This window comes from Zonotrichia leucophrys, chromosome 9 (genome assembly GCF_028769735.1).
Source record: "Zonotrichia leucophrys gambelii isolate GWCS_2022_RI chromosome 9, RI_Zleu_2.0, whole genome shotgun sequence".
Lineage (NCBI taxonomy): Eukaryota > Metazoa > Chordata > Aves > Passeriformes > Passerellidae > Zonotrichia > Zonotrichia leucophrys.
This window is the reverse complement of record NC_088179.1, coordinates 20936033-20956475: the sequence shown is the minus strand read 5'-3', so window position 1 is coordinate 20956475 and position 20443 is coordinate 20936033. Positions and strand designations below refer to the sequence as shown.

At 45.6% G+C, this 20443-nt stretch overlaps 1 protein-coding gene across 1 annotated transcript in view; it reads right to left on the bottom strand.

The window, feature by feature from the left end:
• The window catches only part of PLD1 (phospholipase D1), a 73868-nt gene extending 65160 nt beyond the window's left edge, over window positions 1-8708 (bottom strand). Inside the window, exon 1 of the mRNA XM_064721587.1 lies at window positions 8598-8708. The gene's annotated coding sequence lies outside the window, so the exon portion shown is untranslated. The remainder of the gene's footprint in view (window positions 1-8597) is intronic.
• Between the last annotated feature and the right edge of the window lie 11735 nt (window positions 8709-20443).

Sequence of the window (20443 nt, the reverse complement as noted above, 5' to 3'; positions counted from 1 at the left end):
GCAGGAAAAGTAACAAGCATTCTTTTAAAATAAGAACATTGTCTTCAATCTCGGTCACCACTTGACGTCACAAGACAGGGAGAAGGGGAAGGAGCAGAGGGCTGCAGGACAGTAGAGAAATGCCAAACAAGATAAGGCTTTAAGGGGGAAAGATAAATGCCAAACTAAGAGCAGGCTGCAGTGAACATGTGACAGCACAAAGAAGCATCACCTTCTCCAAACCTCTCAAACCATTTTTTCACAACCTGAAAAACTCTCTCCCGTTCCTCTGTGGCAAAAGGCAGTTTTGCCAATGGGTTGGAGTGCAGGAAGGATCTCAGCAGAGCCACATCAGGAATCTGACATGTTGAACACAGGTGTCACCCAAACAGAGGGTTTTACCCATAGAGATTTTTATCATCCATTTGCTTTTTCCTTTGTTAAATGAGCCCAGCTACACCAGCACAAACCCCAGCCCTGTGCTATTCACAATGTCACCAATAATGGGCTATTCCCCAGCCCTGTGCTCTTGACACTGTTCACAGCAACCCACACATCAAAGATGGGAAAATGAAAAACCAACCATCAAATGCCAGGGTGGAGCCTGGAGTGCCTTTCATACCTGCAGGCATTGAAAAGTCCTTTTTCCTCCTTATGGTTCCCCTTTAGCCATGCAGGGGCTCCCTGACACCAAGTGTGGGTCATGTTAGTGCCTCTGCAAAGCCGTGGGGACCAGAGGGAAACCAGGGGAAAAAAATAAGTTGTTTTTCCTCCAGCTGGGTCATATTTGGGAAGGAGCCTGCAGAGCCCCAGGGGAGGGAGGAATCAGCTGTATCACCCTTGGTGAGATGAGGGTTTATTTTGGCTGTGTGTAAAGCCAGGCTCCAGCCTGGGACACCACCGTGCCTCCTGCTCCTGCACCCTGTCCCCAACCTCTGCTGAGGATGTCCTGAATACAGAGCAAAGGTTTTAGTGCCCCACAGCACGCTGACTCTGAAGCTCCTTAAGACAAAAAAAAAAAAAATTTTTTTGTCCCATAAGACCAGTATTCCAAAAGGAAAAGGCAGGGTTGCTCGTAGAAATCACATTGTCAAGTACTTTTTTCCTCCTCTTCCCTTCAAGGACCACTATTGTCCTCCTAACTCTGAGGGAACAGACAGGGGAGGAAGTTTTGTTTAAAGGCACTTCAGCATCAAGTGCCTGACTGGGTCACGGTGTCTCCTGGGAGTTGTAGTCTTGTCTTCTCCCATAAAAACTGCTTTTTCTGACAAAATTCCCCAGCAGTGTAATACCTCCCATGACACAGCAGCAACCTCTCTGAACAGTCAGGGGACACCGGGACCCCTGGACTTGGGTTGCTACAAGACAACCCCGGGGGCAGCTCAGGATCCAAACCTTATCAGATTTGGCCAGAATATTTCAGTTTTCTTTCACACCCTTCTCCTCTCACAGAATTCCCATGGAAACACAAACAATGCTCTTGCTGTTTGGGTTTGGTTGGGGCTTTTATCCTTCTCTCGGCGAGGGGGGAGGGTGTGGATCAAAGTGGTAAATTAAAAACTTAACTCTAAAAAAAAATTTAAAAAAGGAGAAGAAGAAAAAATATATTGAATAATACATGAGATACCACTTCTAGCTTGATTTTCCCTGCAGCAGAGCATCTCCCCTCTGTATCACCCCTTCAGAGCCTCAGGGGACAGGAATGCGCCTCAGAACTAAAATAATACGTATTTCTGGTATCACAAACTTGCTTTTGGGCAGGAAATGCCAGAATCCAAGCTGTCCCGCCCTTTTCCTCGCTGGTGCATCGTTCCGCAGATACCTGGATGCCACCGTGTGGCAGCTGCCTCGAGCAGCGGTGCAGGGACAGGGACAGGGCTGCGGGGAAAGGCAAGGCTTTAAGGGGGAAAAAGAAGGAGGAAAATAAAATAAAATTAAAAGGAGGGTTGGGTTTTTTGCAGCAATTCACAAAACTTCAAGGAATGCCAAGCACGTCAGTAGATGAAGCACAGGATCTGGAGGAAGGAGAGAGTGCAAACCAGCTCCGTATGGTGTGAGCTCAGACACACTCTCTCTTTCTATTTAAAGCCCAGCAGGAACGTGAATGCCAGGTTTGAGTGAGCTCGACAAGTCCTTCTGAAAACAATTTACGTGGTCCTCTCTACCACGGGGTCTGGTTATCTGACAGCTTCTAATGCCTTGCCATCCCCACACAGCAGGATACAGCCCACCTTTTCCTGCTGGAGGACAGAACTCAGAATCTGGAAAGGTATTTAATTAATGACAGAGACCGGTGGGACTTCCCTGGGGTCCAAATCAACTTTGGGATGAGGACATGGGCTGCAGAATTTAGTGCTGCTGCCTGCCCTCCCCTCCCTTTTCCCTCCACGTGGGAAACAATGCTGGGTGGAACCCTGAAGAGGAGGATTGTGATACCAACAAGGATTGTGCTGTGTCCCCAGGCACATCCTGCAGGCCAAACCATCCTGGCAAGGCCTGAACATCCTTCCTCCTCTACCAGCACCCTAAAACTGTCCCCTGCCAGGAGGCAGTGAGAAGAAAGCAATACATGGGTCAGGGTTTGGGTATGCCTCATTCTTCCACTCTCTGTCTCTGGGGAATGCTTTATTCTCCCATTGAGTACCTCTGGGTTATGCCTCAGTTTCCCCTCCTCTACCTGAACAGCACTGCTTCTCATTTATTCCAAGGTGCAGTGCACTGAATGGAGAATTACATGTTTTATCATTTGTCCATAACAGGTTGTCAAGTTGCTGTGTTATTATTAGCAACAGGAAAGGAACTGAGTAAATTATTCTTAAAGTATGTAATGAGCACTTGAGTAAGCGTTAAGTAATGAGCGTTTCTTTAGCAGGAATCCGAGCGAGACATGCTCCACCCATTTTGTTAACAGACAAAGGCTTATATAAGCTGGATGTTACATAAAACTCTAAAATAGGGAGCAGGAGCTCTCCCCCACCTTTGGGTGATAGCTTTGCTGCAGCCCACGGATACCTGAACTGACCCTGAACCAGCTCTGAGCTAGGAGGGAGCTGATGGCCAGGCCTGGAGCTGGCAGGAGGCAGGGACAGGGACAGAGGTGTCCTGTGTGTGCTGCCACCAGCCCAGCTTGGGTGGCAAGTCTGGATCTGCCCTCACACAGCCCCTACAGTAACGCACTCCAAGCAGATTTATCATCCCTGTGATCATCCGAGAACGTGCCTCTGTTCTCGTGTGGCAGGGCAGGGTAAACACCACCCAACCCAGGGTGTCATGCCCAGGGAATTATAACTGGTGCTTGGAAAGGAGCATACAAGCAGGACATGGTCATGGGGAAGCCTCTCTGCAGCTCTTCCTGACTCCAGGGATCTACAGGAAAGGGATTTTCCAAGACACAAGTTCTGTTTTGTAGTTTCCCAGCTCCTGGCAGCTGATTCTTTCAATAAATTGACAGGTCAGTTCTTAAATTCTCATGAACTTTCTACTTCTGCCACATCATATGACAAAACCCACCACAATTTACCATAATTCATCTGAAGAGAAAAGGGGATCTACATCTTGCAACATCAATTACTAGAGCTAAAAAAAGCACGCTTGTAGGGGGTGCAGCCTCTTCATCACATCTTGTGTGCCTGGAAGCCTGTCTGTCTTGAGAAAAAATCATCTGTCTCCAAAAAGAAATACTTTTCCTCCCTAGACATCTTGCATCACACCTTAAAATGCACAATGCCAACACTCAGACAGCAGATTCAGCTGACAGAAGTGGTTGCTTCCTAGACACAAGGTCAAAAAAAATCTGAGAGAAGATAATTTGCAATTCTCTTCATAGCCCAGACACCAAATCCTCCAAATACAGGTATCAAGTGCAGTTGCATGAGAAGTCAGGGACACCTGTCTGGTTGGGGGGAAGAAAAGGGGACAGAAAGATCTTCAGGCACAGGAGTTTGGGGCAGGCAGAGGAAAACGTGTCAGGAGCTGCTCTCTGGACTACAAGGGAGCCATTCATGGCTGCAATCAGTTTGCTGTGCCGTGCTTGCAGGAACATGCCAAGGCTGCTCTGTGATTCTGCCCGACTGACTTCGTGTTTGTGATTGCCCGACCTTTGCTCTAAATAAATCCCCCACACAGAGGGAATTTTGATGCAAGTCCCCTGCATCCGTAGCATCCTCCCTGGGCTGCAACCCACTGGCTTCCTGGGGCTTTGTTTTAAAGGAGAGACAGACAGAAGGCAGGCAGGAGGGGAAAATGAAGAAATTAAATGCAAGCTGTCTGGCCCACACAATTAAAAAAAAAAAAGAAAGAAAAAGAAATCAGAATAGCTTGGCTTTGTTTTCTGTCATGTTATTTATCTTACTTCAGAATTAAATCCAGATGATATAGATAAGACAGGGGTGACCCCTAGTGCCCTCTCCAGCTGCAGCTTCCACTGTTATTCCCTGTATTGATATTAGAGCATAAACAGAGAGAAGAAGCAGCACCTTTCAGATTTGTTCTTCATTCACAAAGCCTCTCTCTCTCTTCCCTTTCAGAAACAAGATCTCATTTCCTCTCACTACTGAAACTCTATCACTTCAAGGCATTCAGTGCAACATCCCTTTGTCACTGTTGTCTGGGAACAAAATTAAACACATTTACTTGTGTAAGAACTTATTATATTCCATTGACTATTTATCATAGGACATTTATATTTATCACCTTACATAAAAGAAAGAAGAGCCTATTTTGCTAACTCCAGGCTTGTCAATAGCTAAGGAACAGCCATTCAAACTCCTGAGAAGAGACCTTTGTCTTACAAAAAGTGTATTTTGCAGCACCAAGGCGCTGAAAGGAGCGAGTCTTTCCTGTGACAGCCATCAGTATGCACCACTTTTTTTGTGTCTTTCAGCAATGTCAAAACTCTCTGTTCTTGTGAATCAGCCTGCACCAGACATACCCTGCCCACTGTGCTGGGTGATGCTCATCACGGGCTTTTCCTTGTGTTACTGCAAGGGAACAGCTCCTCTTTCACAAAATCCTTGAGACACCCCCTCACGGATTACTTTGGGATGCAGGATTTTTCTTGAGGAAATAAATGATCTTAGGCACAAGGCTGAAAGATTTTTAGCTTCCTGTAATGTGAGCACTTTGGGCACTTCCTGCCCTGCTGAGATCGGGGCTGTGCCCACCAGCAGTGTGGGTGCTACCACATCAGCTGACATCTCAGAATTTCCCATGTTTCATGGGATATCATGAGGCAAAGAAGCTGCCTGCTAACAGTACCCACAGTGACCTTTCTATCCTCAAAAGTGCAGCATCACAGCCTGCCACACACTCATCTGATGCCTCCTCAGCTCTGGTTTTTTTTTGCCTTTCAGGACTGGCAGCCAGCACTGCAGCACCAGGGCTCCTCTGCAGAGCCCAGATCCCCAGAGCTGGCACCCTCACGGCTCAAGCCCCAGGAATGCTCCAACACTTCCCAAAAGCAATTCCCCAGCTCAGCTTTGGGGAATCCTCGGGAGACACAGGACATGGCATATTGCTGTCACCCCCATCACCATTCAGCTGGCACCTCCTTCCCCTTTTGCCACCCGCCAGCCCATTTCTTCACCAGAAACTATTTCCAGGTTTCAGCCAGTTCTTCCTCCTCAACAAGTTTTTGCTTTCACACAGCCTCTCTGGTCATTCATCCCCTGAGTTCATTCTTCAGCCTCCAGGCTTCCTGCTGCCCCCATCACCTCCTCAGGCAGACAACCACCATCACTCCCCTTCCCAAACCACCCTTTCCTGGCATTTACACCCATGACTCAGCCTAACTGAGGCTACATCAGCCACAGGTGAGGCTGCTTGATGCCTCTGTAACAAATATTTTACTCTTTGTAGGGCTGGGCTGGCTGAAATTAATCAGCTGCATTTTTTCCTGTTTTAGTAAAAGTTCATAATCTGGTCTGGTCATAGAACAATAGAATGGTTTGGGTTGGAAGGGACCATAAAGACCATCCAGTTCCAACCCCTGCCATGGGCAGGGACAAATTCCACTATCCCAGGTTGCTCCAGCCCCATCCTACCTGGCCTTGGAGACTTGTGTGGATAGGGCAGCCTCAGCTTCCCTGGGCACCCTGTGCCAGGTTCTCCCCACCCTCACAAGGGACATATTTTTTTCCCTAATAACCAATCTGAACATGCCCTCTGTCAGTTTGAATCTAATCTCCTTTGTCCTGTGACTCCATGTCCTTGTCCACCATCCTCTCCATCTCTCTTGGAGCCCCTTTAGGCACTGGACAGGGCTCCAAGGTCTCACTGGAGCCTTCTCCTCTCCAGGCAGGGAATCCAACTGTTTCAGCCTGGCTCCAGAGCAGAGGTGCTCCAGCCCCCTGAATATCAAGGATATAATACTGCTCTACTTATTTGCCTGTTCTCTGAATAATTTTCCCCTGATTTCATATCTCTATGTTCCCATGTGCCCTTGTTTACATTAAAAGCAACAGTTTCTGAATTGAAGTTCCTCCTAATGTTTTATTTTTAAATCAGGTTTCAAGGGTGGGGGGTAGGAATTGTGCTAGTCATTGCATAATTTTGGTTTTATCTGGTGTAAATCTCCCTTGCTTCTGAAATATCCCATGCTTCCCAACATGACACCAACTCTGCATTGCTCACATGTCTCTGGATCCAGCACTGCTCCAACCTTCCCCCTTTATTCCTTTCCCCTCTGTTTTAGTTAAAAATATGCAAATATATCATCCTCAGAGCTACTGTTTGCTTCTTTCACAATATTCCATGTTCTTTCTCCTGTGAATTTATTTTCCTTATTTGCTTTAGTAAATACCTTTTTTACTCTTCATTGCTGCTCTGACTGTATATGATCCCATTCAGAGAAGGCACAACAAAATCTCTTTCTGTAACGCACATATGTTTCCATAGCTGCATTTTTTCCTATATTGTTTTTTTTGCTTAGTGTCAGCCCTGTGTATTCCAGTTATGCTCTGCACCTAAAACAATCTGTCAGCTTACATGTGCCTATAAGCAGTGGGAGTATTAGTTTTGAATATTTTCATTTAAACTCTAGCTTTGTTCCCTCACATTGTTAAAATGCTCAGAATTAGCTCATCACTTAAATATTTAATTATCACAGGAATGAGTTTATTTTCATGCTTTTGCAGTATTCCACTTTCCATGTTCCTCACATCCTTGTTCATACTGTTGGAAAGTTACTCTTGTGAAATGAAAATGCTTTCTTGGATGTCACCTGCATGTCAGAATCTGAACCAGGCTATGTTGAATTTGACACAAATCCAAACACTGAACCAGTCCTTCATCAGGTAAAGTAAAATCATCATCATTAAAAATGCTTTCATTAAAGACAGGAGGTTTTTTTCCTTCCAAAGGCTACACTGGTTCAAGGAAACCATAAATCCTGTGGTTTGCCTGACACTGCAGGTCAGACTAGATGATCAGAAGAGTTTATACTGATATTCATGCTGAAAAATTTACAAATATCCGGACAAACTGCAACAGCATCTGGTAAAGAGATGGTCAAACAAGATAAGGGAGTTGCTGCTTCTGCTCTTAAATGCTCAAAATTCTCCTACAGTCCTGCTGAGACAGCCACTTCTCACGCACAGGTCAATAATGCAGCTGCTTTCACTTGTTTTCTTTTGTATCTGAACTGTCTTATAACTTTCAAAACCCCCGTGTTCAAAATTTTGTTAGAAAACTGCACTCGATCCTGCTGGTGATGGAAAAACTGTTTTATCAATGATTATTGCTGCTTTAGTGTCCTCCCAGCTTGTGACTCCTGTAAATCCGAAGTTGGCTCTCTCAGAGGAATTTGGGGAGGCAGAGGCATCTCCCAGCCCTTGCTCCTTCACACACTCAGCAGTGAGCGTTTCTGCTGAATTCCTCGTGCTGGGACCATGGGTTTTAGCAGCCAGGACAGCTCTGTCCCTCCAGCCACCCCCCTGACCCCCACAAGGCTGCACACACTGTCCACAGGGAGCCCAGGGGCAGGGAGGCCACAGGAAAGAGGATTTTTATGTGGTAGCCCATTGGATGGATTGCAATAGGAAAAAAAATGGGTTTGAGTGAGTCATGAGACTTCTAACACATCATAAGCTGGAAAAACCCACTGGACACACCATGGCACCACACCACACAGGGAAAGGGAACATGGGATGGAGCAGATCCCAGCCCCCAACACAAGGCCCATGAAGAAAGGTTTTATTTTTCCTGCTAAAAATCCATCAGGAAGCATAAAGCTAGTCTCAAAAAAGTAATTTTCCTATTTGCCAAGCACACATGCAAAAAAGGCAATCAGAAACATTGAGCACTGCCTTTCCAGAGCTTAGACCAAGCTCAAAGCTGCCATCAGTCCCTGTTCATTGCACTCTGCTCCCACTTTGCTCAGGCCCTCCACTAAAAACAGTAGCATAATTCTCTATTCCTCTCTCTTTCCCCCAGCTTCCAGTTGTTTTGCACAGTTCAAATAAAACATATAAAACCAGGCTTTGCCATGGGGTGAAAACTGAAAAAGGAAGAACAAGCGAAAAATAAAATCCACAAAACAATGAAAGAAAGACAGAACCTGACAAACAAAGCCCCAGCAGAGTCCAGTCATTCATTTCTCATTCTCTCTTGTTTGTACTCACCAGCACAGGGCTGCACAGCCCTCACAATACACCTCAGCTGGAGATATTTTCTCACCCTCCTCTAACTCCATCCATAAATCTGGGAAGAGCAGAGCATTCCCAATCTCAGCATGCTCAACAGATTAAAACACCCGAGTGTACAGCACAGGATGAGCTGCCTTCACGTGGAACCTTTCTGAAGGCAATAACTGGACACAGGTGGGGCTGGGATCAGCATGTGGAGTAATTAAGAAGGGTAAATACCAATATGAGTGAAACACCCATTTGCACAGCTAACCCATCAGGTCCTCTTTAAGCAGAGAGAAAAGTTAAAGAAAAAACATTGACAATTTTTCATTTCACCCAGTTTTTGCACCCCTTTAGCTGCCATTGTTGTTCCACTGTAGATTTCTGACAATTATGAACAAAAACATGAACAACAGTAACAATCTAAGCAGCCTGTGGCACACAGCCTCAGAGGTGTTAATCTTTATTAAACCTTCAAAAGAAAGTGGCCCTGAAGTGCCAGATTCCCATTTTACCCTCTGCCACACTTACTGAGGGAACACGAACCTGACCCAGAACCGGTTCTTCAGCAATTTAATTGTAAGGATCACAAACAGCAGCACACCCAGAACTGGGACACTTAACTTTTACTTTATTTTTTTAACAGTCTTTGGTTTTTAACTTTCTATCAGTCCCTAATGCATACCTGGACACACAGTTATTTCAGAGAGGCCAGAGGAAGGTCACTGCTGGAATTTTCTGGCTCTCCTGCATGTAGGTAGATGCCATGAATTTGAGGGGTTTGGTTGGCATTTGCTCCACATCCCTCGGTTTCCAGTTGAGGACACCGGAGGTTTCTGTGCTCCTAAAGGGGTTGGCATTTATTTGAGGGTCACACTCAAATAAATGAGTCAAGTCACATTCCTGGCATCTCTCCAGGCAGGTCCTTATGCAAATGACCAGCATTTACTTGAAATTTGCATTAATGTGTAACTGAAAAGCTGCTTCCAAGGATGCCAGATGTTTCCAAATGTTTGGGTTCTCCCCATAACCAAACATCTCCAGGCTGGCTGAGGGGAGCAGGGGCTGCTGCTGGGTGTGATTCACAGCTGCATGTCAGTGTTGGTATTGACTCAATAACCCAAGGGCTGCTGTGAGCAAACTGCCCATCCCAGATCCAAACACCCTTATCTCCTGGCAGTGCTGGTCCTCCCCCATTTAAAGCAAAACTACGCTTTGGAGCCAGGCATGAAATCAAGCCAACGAGGCAGAGGACAACTTCACAGCACTTTCTCCTGCTGTCTGTGGGATTCCCAAAACCAACCATGCCATCAAGGAGGCAGCCCCAGCAAACTCCTGCTCCTAGCAGCCAGCACTTACCTGGATCTGAGCTGAATTTCCTGCGAAGCCTCCAGGAATGATGCGAATGCTCTGCTTGGGCATTAATGCACGGGAAACCTGAGATGCCAGCTGTGCACACAGCTGTCTCTGGAGCCCTCCAGAGAGGACCTGTGAGGCAGCAGCTCTGCTCTGGGCCACAGATGGCCCCGGGTGGGTGAAGTGGGGAGATAAGCGGGCGAGGACACGGCGGTGCAGCGCGGGATCGCCCGGCACAGCTCCAGCTCCGAGGCGCTTCCTCCTTCCAACGTCACCGCTGCTACACGGAAGGACCAACAGCAAGTGCTTCATGGCCCTTCTTCTTCTTCTTTTAGAATAAGTAGTCCAATTCTTATTGTTTTAAATGTGGGAAGAAGTTACTTTTTAACTCAGAGGAAAAAAATTGTATAATATTCCTGCATCTAAGCTTGCTAAATGGAAAAGAAAAATCTCCTGCAGTGCTCAGAAAACCAGGCAAGGCGGGGACCCTGGCCAGCCATTCTTCATCATTTGTGGCATATCTGTGCTGTTAGGACACTCACACTGCTTTAAAAGTGGGTGAACAGAGCAGGCAAGTGAGCGACTGCACAGTGAAGGCTGAGGAAAAGGTGCTTCAGGATTGTAAGTGCTGGCTCAGAGCACCCAGTACAGTGTGCTCCTGTGGTATGAAACCACTGGGGTGTTTCAAATTTGCTAAAATATCTTGGCAGATGGCTCTGCTTCTCTTCTGCTGTCTCTGGTGCCTGTCTGGTCCCAGGGGAGCCAGGTGCTCACAGCATCTTCTCCCATGGGACAGCCAGTGCCAGGCTCTTCCTAGGAACAAACGGAGGAGGGAGCACACTCCACAATCACTGAGCACGACAGTTGTGGCATATTTAGGTGTCCAAATACTGATTTTTGTGCAAACAGGTGGCAAGTGGGGATATGTCTTATAAACTCTTCAGAATTGCTTCAATCTGAGTATTGGGAAGGTTGTCTCATCTTTATTCTGAATGGCTTTTCTTTTCCATTTCCTTTTTCTTTTGATGGGCTGAACTCACAGAGCTCTCCTTAAGCTCCAGTAAGGATGAAAAGGGATGCTGAGATCCCCTGGGACAGATCTAAACGAAAAACCACCTGGAAACAGAATAGTGGAGGAAAAAAAAGGCGAGGGTTAGGTTTATTGTATTCAGGCTGGTATTTGTATCAATGATAATATACAGTGACTGTTTGAAGGTCAGTATTTGTTTCAGCAAACTTGCTATCAGTGAGCAGCTGAGTCATCCTGCCTTGTGCAGGGGGAGAAATGTCCTTGTGAAACACCATGGCTGATTTTTTCATGTTTTCACCCCAAATCCTGCTGCATTTTTAAAGCACTGAACACATGATGCTGCTCTTTACCCAGCCCCTCTGGCTTGCTGAAAACTCATCCTGGCCTTTCTGCTCTGCAAACACCAGCCTGGGACCTTTTAACCTGCCAGAGACACACTCTGCTGATTTTTGGGAGGCTCCTTGTGACTCCAAAGTTAGGAGCTTGCAATCTTTAGAAGGATGTTGTAAAAGGAACACCTTTGCCTTCTGATTGCAAAAGACCCAGGGATTCTTTCAGGAGATTACAGCCCCCCATTCAGCCAGGGTTGTTTAGGGTCACAATTAATGACTTAGCTGATGGAGACAGCACTCACACAATGATAGCCTGGGCAAAGGCTGGTTTTAATTAGGAACACTCAGAGTTGTTAAGCGACCAAGTACAGTTCTGAGTCACATCACAAGGAACAGCACTGAGATTGCTTAGGGCCATGGAGTTCAGTCCTTCCTTTAAAACATTTTCCTAAGACTGTTGCCCTGGGAGGAAGAAGCCACTGGGGTGTTTGGCATCACCGTTGCAGAGGAACCACAAACGTGTCTGATCAGAGGCTACAAGGCAGGATTTTGTGGTCTCTTAAGAACAGACATGCTGAAATATTACTTCAGTGGAGACACACAGCTGAGGAGGGCATTTCCAACATTCTCAGGCAGTCCCAAAAACACTTAAATTAACACCAGCCAGCCCTTTAATCACCACTTTTGCTTGGGGTGTTGTAGTTCTATGAAAGTGGAAGCAGTGCCCTCAGGCATTGACCTTAGATGCTCTCCCTGAACTGCACAGAGCTGTGTCAGGGTAGGAGCTGTGCTGAGAAGGATGCTTTGCCCCCTCCTACATTCCCCTCCTGCTCCCAGTTTGCTGCAGGAAGGCTCATCCCCTCCTTACCCATGGGAGGAGGAAGCCTTGCAAAAGATGCAACAGACCCAGCAAGCCTTCGCCCCTGGTTTGGGGAAAGATAAATTGTCTTCTGGGAATTGTAGTCCCAGGAAACACAAATTTGCAGCCTTCCTGGGAAGGTGAGCCAGGAAAGCTGGCAGCCTGCAGCTGTTTCCATAGCCCCAGTGCAAGGGAAAATGTGTTGAAATTGAGGGAAATTTTTACAGGCAACTCTGCTTGGAAATTAGCAGAAATTTCCTCTAGCAGGAAAACTTGAACATGTTTAGGAGAATTAGGTACCAAGAAAGAAACTCTTTCTGCCCTGATGAGGATTGGAAAAGGGTGGTATTTCTTGGAGTCCCTGGTCATAGGGAAACTTGCCTTGGGGTTCCATGGGAGGTCTGAAGGCTGCTTGAGGAGAAAGCATTGGCCAGAGAGCCAGGCACAGCTCTCAGTTTCATGCCTTATGGCTTAACAGGCATGAAAATATTCTGCCAGGGTTGAAGAAAGTTTGCAAAATGGAGATGGAGACTTTGGACCCCAACCTGCACCAGCCTGGCAGAGGAGATCTCCTCATCCTGCTGCTTTTGCCTGGGCATGAGGTGCAGAGCATGAATACGCATACAGCTGGAAGAAGAAGCCCTTGGTAGGAACGAAGAATTACTGACAGAAAGTGCACAGCGGTTGTTTGTGGTTTCCAGCAGCCACCGCAGTGTTTGCAGGCTAAAAGAGGCAGAGGAAGTGTTTCTATGGACAGAGAAACAAGAGCTGAACCCAGCACGGCTGTCAGGCTGGTAAATCAGAGAGACAACACTGCTCTTGCCCACAGCTCCAAATGCTGTTATAGGGAAAGTCATTTATATTCTTATTCTAGAAAAGGCTATTACGTCCTTGTTTGTGAGAAGAAATGCTGTCCTCTGGCTATGCAAAATTCTGCACAGCACGTTCTGTGGAAAGCCTAAATGCATTATCCAAAAGTCCTGGAGCCCACAGGGACATCCACCACCTTCCATCCCTCTTGCACAGCTACAGCCCTGCCCTCTGTCCCCCTCCCTTGGGGCTGTCCTGGCCTTGGCCTGGTGCCCCACATGTCCCAGGGGCCCAGGCTGTTGCCAGAAAGTGATATTCTGTACAAACAGCTCAGCTGGGGAGGGCTTGGTTTCAATACTGACCTTGGCTCAGTGTGGCTGCTGCAGCACATCCTCTGAGCTGGGTTAGAGGGCTTGGGTGAAAAACTGCCATTACTTATCCTGTTCTGGTGGTTTGGGGTGCAGCATCAATGGCAGTGCTGCTCTCACCAGCTGAACACTAAATAACTGGAAATAATAACCAGTGAAGACATTTATGAGCTGAGTGAGGCCCTAGGACAATAAAGGAAGCTTGATGGTAGCTCATTCATTACCATCTGCACATATTGGCAGTAAAGCTGACACCAGCAGTCAGAACCACAGGCCTACAAAGACCTCTTAACATTATTTTCCACTTTTACAAATTTAATTAGCTCCTTCCCCCTCAAGCAGCAAAGTACAAAAATATTTTTTTCCAGGTAATATAGCCATTTTCTAGGTAAAGAATCTCAGGGAACACTAAAGCAGAAAAAAACCCAATATTAGAACTGTTATTCTCATTTTCTACATGGACATTCTGGCAATCATTTCTTCTCTGAAAGGAACAGTCTTTTTCTTCAGTGTCCTAACTCATGGGCTTCTAAACCAGAATGCTGATGGATGGAGTCTCAAAAGGTGGAATTTAATCTGATTTCCCACATCTTTCTCTGGCTCTACTAGGCTGCTGCAAGTTTAGATAGGAATAGTCATAATTTCTGTTTCAAGAGTAAGACTCAGTGATCTCTGGTTCTCCTTCCCCACAGCTGGCACTTTCACAGGGCTCTTACAGTTTTGGGAGGGCATATTTTGCATTGTAGGAGAGCACTGAGCAGAACTGTAAGAAAATCTTATCAGAATGAGATAACACCTCAGAGCCCAGCAGCACCTCCCCAGCAGAACTGGGGTGGTTCATTCTCCAGTAATCAGTGCTGGCCTGAGCAGCCTTGTCCAGCTGCTGTTGCCATGAGGCCTTTGGGACAGCTGAAGCCAGCCCGAGGGTGTTCCCAGATAACAAACAGATAGCATGTGCTGATGGAGCCCTCATTCAAGGTCTGGGTTTAGCCAGCAGCTCACGTTGGTATGTGTTGATTCCTGCAGGAAGATAGTTTTTGTGCCACTAAGGCAGATTTTGGTTTCCAGACCAACCTGGTAATGGAGATATTCTTTTTGTTAATTATGCTGTCCAAACAGAATCTTGTGGACCTGATTTTCTGCTATTAGAAAGAGAAAGGTAATCATACCAGCATACAAATGATAAGATTGAGTAAAGTCTCAGCTATTGTACCAGCAGTTCAGCCTGTCCTTCCCAGAAAGAAAATGATTCATTTATCCCATGGCACCATCCCACCATGCAGTTTGCCTGGGATCCTGGATTTCCTAACACTGTGACGTCTGATCCCAGTTTGTGGTGAATGAAGTGATGTTAACTGACCAATTATTCAGTCTGTCATCTCAGGGGTAGCATTACACCTTCCCTGTGCAATGGTGTAGTATCTTATGCACAAAATGAACCTTAGGCTCAGTAAGCCTTACCAGCCTCACTTCTGAGCCTTACAGAATCCTTACTAGGATTTGGGAAAACCAGCAAGAGGAAAGGGTACCAACCTTTCACCCATAATAAGCTTTCAAAGATGAGTATTACTATTACAGCACACTCTGGGGGAGTTTGCTATGACTTCCCCAGCAATACAGGATGCACTTGTGCCATCAGATACCTTTTTGACAGGTAGGGGCCTGGAATCCCTGCTCATCCCTGCTGTCTCCTCACCAGGCTGCATTTGGGAACGAGTCATTGCTGTATTTAAACTGAAAGCATGGCCTTGTCCTGTGAGATCCCTGGGTGCAAGATGGGACAAAGGGGAACAGTTTTAAACCAAAAGAGGAGAGATTTAGACTGTATATTAGAAAAAGGTTCTTTGTGAGGGTGGTGAGGCCCAGGCACAGATTGCCCAGGGGAGCTGGGGCTGTCCCATCCATGGAAGTGGCCAGGGACAGGTTGGATGGAGCTTGGAGCAGCCTGGTCTACTTGTGGTTGGAAGGAGATGATCTTTAGGATCCCATTCAACCCAAACCATTCCATGATATCCAGAGTGAGCAGGACTGAGCAATAGGACACCCACAAGCAGCTCATCACAGGCTGCATCACTTCATCCTGGGGACACCCCAGGTTTGCCTTCCAGCAGCACAGGGCTGGAGAGCACACGGGCACGTTTGCCTTACACAATAAAACAACAACCAAAAGGCTCCAGCTCTGCCTTTCTTCAACAGAAAGGCAGCCAGAGAACTGCCCTCTCCCACGAGCCTGGTGCTCAGCCTATGAGATAATTCAGGCTGGCCTTTTCTTTGCAGCTGTATTGTTTTAGTGCTTGGAACATAGCAGCAGGCTGAGCAATGAGTCATCTGTCACTAGATGGGGTTAAAGTAATTTCCGTTTTCTGTTGCCATGGGGAAATCAACGTCCCAAGATTTGTCCTTTCTCCCACTCAAACACGTGGGAGTAGAAAGCCTGAAACCCAGCAGGACTAAACTTTTTTTTTCAATTATTTTTAATATTTTTTTGTCCCCTTATAAACAAACTTCCCTCCGTGGCCTTGCAGCTGTCAGTCTGTTCCCGGAATCGTCCGGTTAACAATGTCATTCCCCTTGGATTGCAAAAAATCCAGAAGCAGAGTTAAGTAAATATTTGACATTCATATAGGAGTTGCTTCACGTTGTCACTTGAAGAGTCTCTTTATCTTGTAAAGTTTTACATGTGCATTCGAGGGGAATCATAAACTTGATATTATCCAAATAAAGTTGAAACTTTGAAGGCAAAGTAAATTAAAGTTGCTGCTTCCCCAGCATATAGTGTCAGGATATAGTGACTAACAGAAACAGGAAAGAGGAAATTGCAGTAAATACCTTTTAAAACCTTGCTAATGTATAGTTTATATGAGCAGCAGCACAGCAACATCTAGTGTTGATCAGGAATATAGCTGGAAGTTATCGCATGCTTTGTTAATGGTATTTCGAAGAAATTAATTGTTTCCTGGACCATGACACCACTGGCCAGCCTCAGCTCCTTCTCCCCTGTGTTCCCTGCTGTGTCAGCTCCTTGTCACTGCCTGGGTTAGCTCTGCAGAAGTGCAGACACCCGGAATGCTCCCAGTCTGCCTGGATCATCAGGAGAATCACTGGGCTTCTACTTAAGCACCAGTTAAATAAAGCTACAGACTTAAATGCAATTCAGCACTACCGTGGCCAAAACTTTGGACATCTGAACTGAAATAAGGAAAGTGATTCCTGCCTCAGAGCTGATCCCTTTACCAGTAAATGCTGCTGTCAAACTGGCAAAGCACTCAAAGTTATTCCTTGCCCTAGAAATGAGTGTGCAAGTGTAAAGTGATGTCTCAGAGTAGGCCCTGCTTTCACCCTCCTGTATTTCTTACAAATGCAGGGATTACTGTATTATGCACAGTTTAAGACAAGCTATAAAAAAAATAATTATTGAGGTGCATCTCTCATGCAGACACCTCTTTTTATTTAAAAGACACTTGAGGCTCAATGTTAAGTTCTTGCTACTTAGCTCCTCTGTAGGTATACATAATGGATGAGCATTCATTTAGTTTTGATTACTTAAAATTGACTAAGCTAATCAAGCCTAACTTAACATTAGTTCAGTTTTTTAGTTTAATTTTAATGACTTCATTAAGCTCTCATAGATTTTGTTTTGTATAAGCAAACCTTTACATCAGGATTCACTCACTGTGGACTATTTAAATGAAATAATTTGTCTACTTAAACTACAGCTCCTACTACATGAAGTCTGCTTCATCTTCAGTAAGATAATGTCCTTTAGATTTTCTCAAACAAAACAAAATTAATGACTGGCTGCTTTCCAAGTCCAGCTGTCTTGCAACCCCCTGTGAACAGATTTTTTGCCACATTTAAGTTTATTACATGATCTAATTAGCGTGACTGCGTAGGTGCGTGGAATGCACTGGAGGAGAGGAAAAAATACAAGTGTACAAAATTCCATTATATAATTTGCTATGGGAATGTGATTATTACAGAGACCGGGATCACTCTCTGGATTCTTTTGGGGAGGATTTTGGGAGAGAGCAGTTAGGCAAGGAAAAAGAAAGGACATTCAAGTCTATCACAGAGAATGGGGCCAAGAGCAGGAAAGTCTGGCTACCACCTGACTTTTGTGGCTTAGAAATACAATCACAATTTTAAAAGGTATTAATTCTATACTCTCATTTTCTGCTTTTGTCTCAAGAAAAAAACAATTCAGCAGAATTCAATGCCTGACTGGAAGTGAGGACTTCAAGATTTTCAGCTACACTGCAAGGCATTCAAAGTCAGTATGAAATACAGCTTATAATTAATAGCAAGAAAATACAGATTGTTACCCACTCTGGCCCTGAAAAAGGCATCAGGGTGTCTATTGGAAACACACAGCCAGACCAGAGATCAGAGCTCTGCTTCATGTAATTAAGACATTCACAGCACCCTAACAAAATTAAACGGGCAGCTCAGTAACACGAAGCGAGATCAGACTCCCTTTCTTCCTGCTGCATGCATGAAATGACATTTTAAAGTGATGTGTGATCTTTCAGAGCCTGTAAAGGGGTCAGGCACCAAGCACATCTGGCATGCTGATCCTCTCATTCAGGGGCATGAAGTCATCCTCCAAGCTGCATTGCTGAGTCAAGAGTGTGCAATTTTCCACGTGTCACTTTCCTGACTTGCACCCTGAGCACACATTAATATTAATTTCATTGAGGAACAGGCACATTTAAGAAAACTGCAAGCCCTGCTGATTGTGTGTTTAATTCAACTAGAAATAAAACAGTACTTGGTAAAAGGGGCTGGTATTATTTGAACAACCACACTTCACCATAAATCAGCTCAGTACTGGATTCCTCCTGATGAGGTCAATTTGGTATAAAGAGATCTTCAGAAGTGTGAGTTTAATTATAAAATTCCTACTAAATTTGTCACCCTGCCTTCCCCAGCATGCAGAGGGGGCATTGTCATCTCAGCAGCCCCAGGTGCCGCCACTGTGCACACAGGCTTGGCCTGAAGCACAATTATCCCATTCCAGTCTGCTTTAAGAGAAACAGGATCTGCTCTGGGGCACGTGGCTGTGCCCAGTGTCACCCTGGCTGATGGCAGCACCCAGCTGCAGCTGACGGGTATGAAATGAGTTTGAGGATAGGATTGCAGGTGATAAAGAACATAATTGCATTGGATCCTGCAATCAAAATATTTGCTGTGGCAGGTAGGGAGAAACAGTGCTCCAGCAATGGGAGGGGCCCTGCTCTAATCCTGCAAGTCCTGTCCCTCTGCACTGGGAAGCAGTCTCTGCTCATGGGGAGGGAAGTTAAAGAACAATCCAGAAATCACAGGATGGGCTTTCTACAGCTGACAGGGAAGAGCAGCACATTTGGAAAAAAAACCAAAAAAACCAAACATTTCTGGGTGTGAAGGAATATTATTTACCAGAGTGTAAAGCCTCCTGTTTCTGTAGGAACATCTGAGGACAAACAGAATAGTGCTGGTGGTGCCAGGTAAACAGCTCCTGCATGCCATGGCTACGGTCTCTAAGGAGCTGCTGTTTATTGTGAGCCATCCCTGCCTCGGCCTTAGTGACAAACCCTCCCTGCAAATCCAGCAGGGAGAGGCGCACAAGGAAAGGAAGAGCTTGCATGGAGTTGCCAGAGGGATTTTTATTACCTTTGGGATTATAAGCCTTTTTTCTCCCCCTGGATTTTTGCCTTTTCTCCTGTGTTTTTTCATGTAAACTCTGGTTCTTTGGATGCAGTCTCAGCAGACCCATTTAGAATGGACCTTTGCTAGGCAGAACAAAAGTGTTATCAAAGATGTTAGTGATCCTACAGAGGCATTAAAAAGTCAACTGTCTGAATTATCTATTTTCTACTTTCTGTGAAATATATTTAAACAGAGAAATGCTCAGAATTACATGAAACTAGAGTAATGGGCTCCCTTGGGACTGTTGATAAGATTTCAATTTTCAGTAAATATTGGCATATTGATTATTATCATAACCTGCTGATTTTTGATTTCCCTTCCCAGAGAACCCCCAAGCTTTCACTTTCTTACCCTGATTTATATTGTTAAAAAGGTATAAAGGTAAATTAGGATCCCCCAGGTTGTGCTAGTTGTTAATGTGATAATTATTTAGTGCTTTTCTTTGGTCCTTTGCCTAAATTTTTTGCATTTCCAAAGGGATGCTTTAAGTGATTCAGTGGGACAAGCACAACAAGGTTAAAGCAGTAAAAGCTCAGGTGGGCACCTGGTTGGGGGATCCTCATCCTCCGCACACACACCTGGTGCCTCCTCCTGGACACTGCCTCTTTGCCCAGCATTAAACTGGTGAGGTTTTTGGGATGAGGCCCCACAGCTGCACGAGTTCAGAGGGGCTGGTGCCCCTGTGGCAACAGGAAAAGCCCTGAAGAGGCAGAATCAAAGTGGGGTTGAAGGGAAGGTTCATCTTCTCCACCTCACCCAACAAGGTGGAGAAGGATCTCCAGGGGAATCCTACTCTTGGTTTTCCAGGGCACTTGATGTTATTCTTGTGGTTTCAATGCAGTGATTGAGCCAGAGGGTTTTATACGCATGTACTCCCACAAGCTAACTGGTGAACCTTGAGACAGTTGATTCTTTTGTTTTTAACCCAAAAGGACAAAGAATTCATTGTCATTTCTGCTGCCCTCTTTCCAAGGAGATCACTGCAGTACTTTATGGCTTCCCTACCCTTCCATCAACCTTGGGATGTTTATTTTTCTTCAAACATAGCTGTTTGCAGCATGCTAACAAGAACTGAAGATCTTTTAACACCGCTATTTGTTTACTGAAGACATCAAAGCCTTTTTTTCCACGAGCCTCCTTTGAGCTGGTATGATCTGCAAACAGCCGTGCAACACCGAGGTGTGCTTTGTGCCTCCAAAATAAAACCACAGTGCACTGTGAAGATACAGGTATTTTCTTATCTCAGCTTCTAAATTGAGCTCTGCTTCATCCCTCATCCCTCAAACTGTTTGTCCCCAGCTCAGAGCCCTGAAGTTCTAGCAGACCTTCCAGTTGGGTGGAGGGACACAGCTGCCAACATGGACTGTGGCAGGACAGCAGCTAATCTAAAGCAAATATTT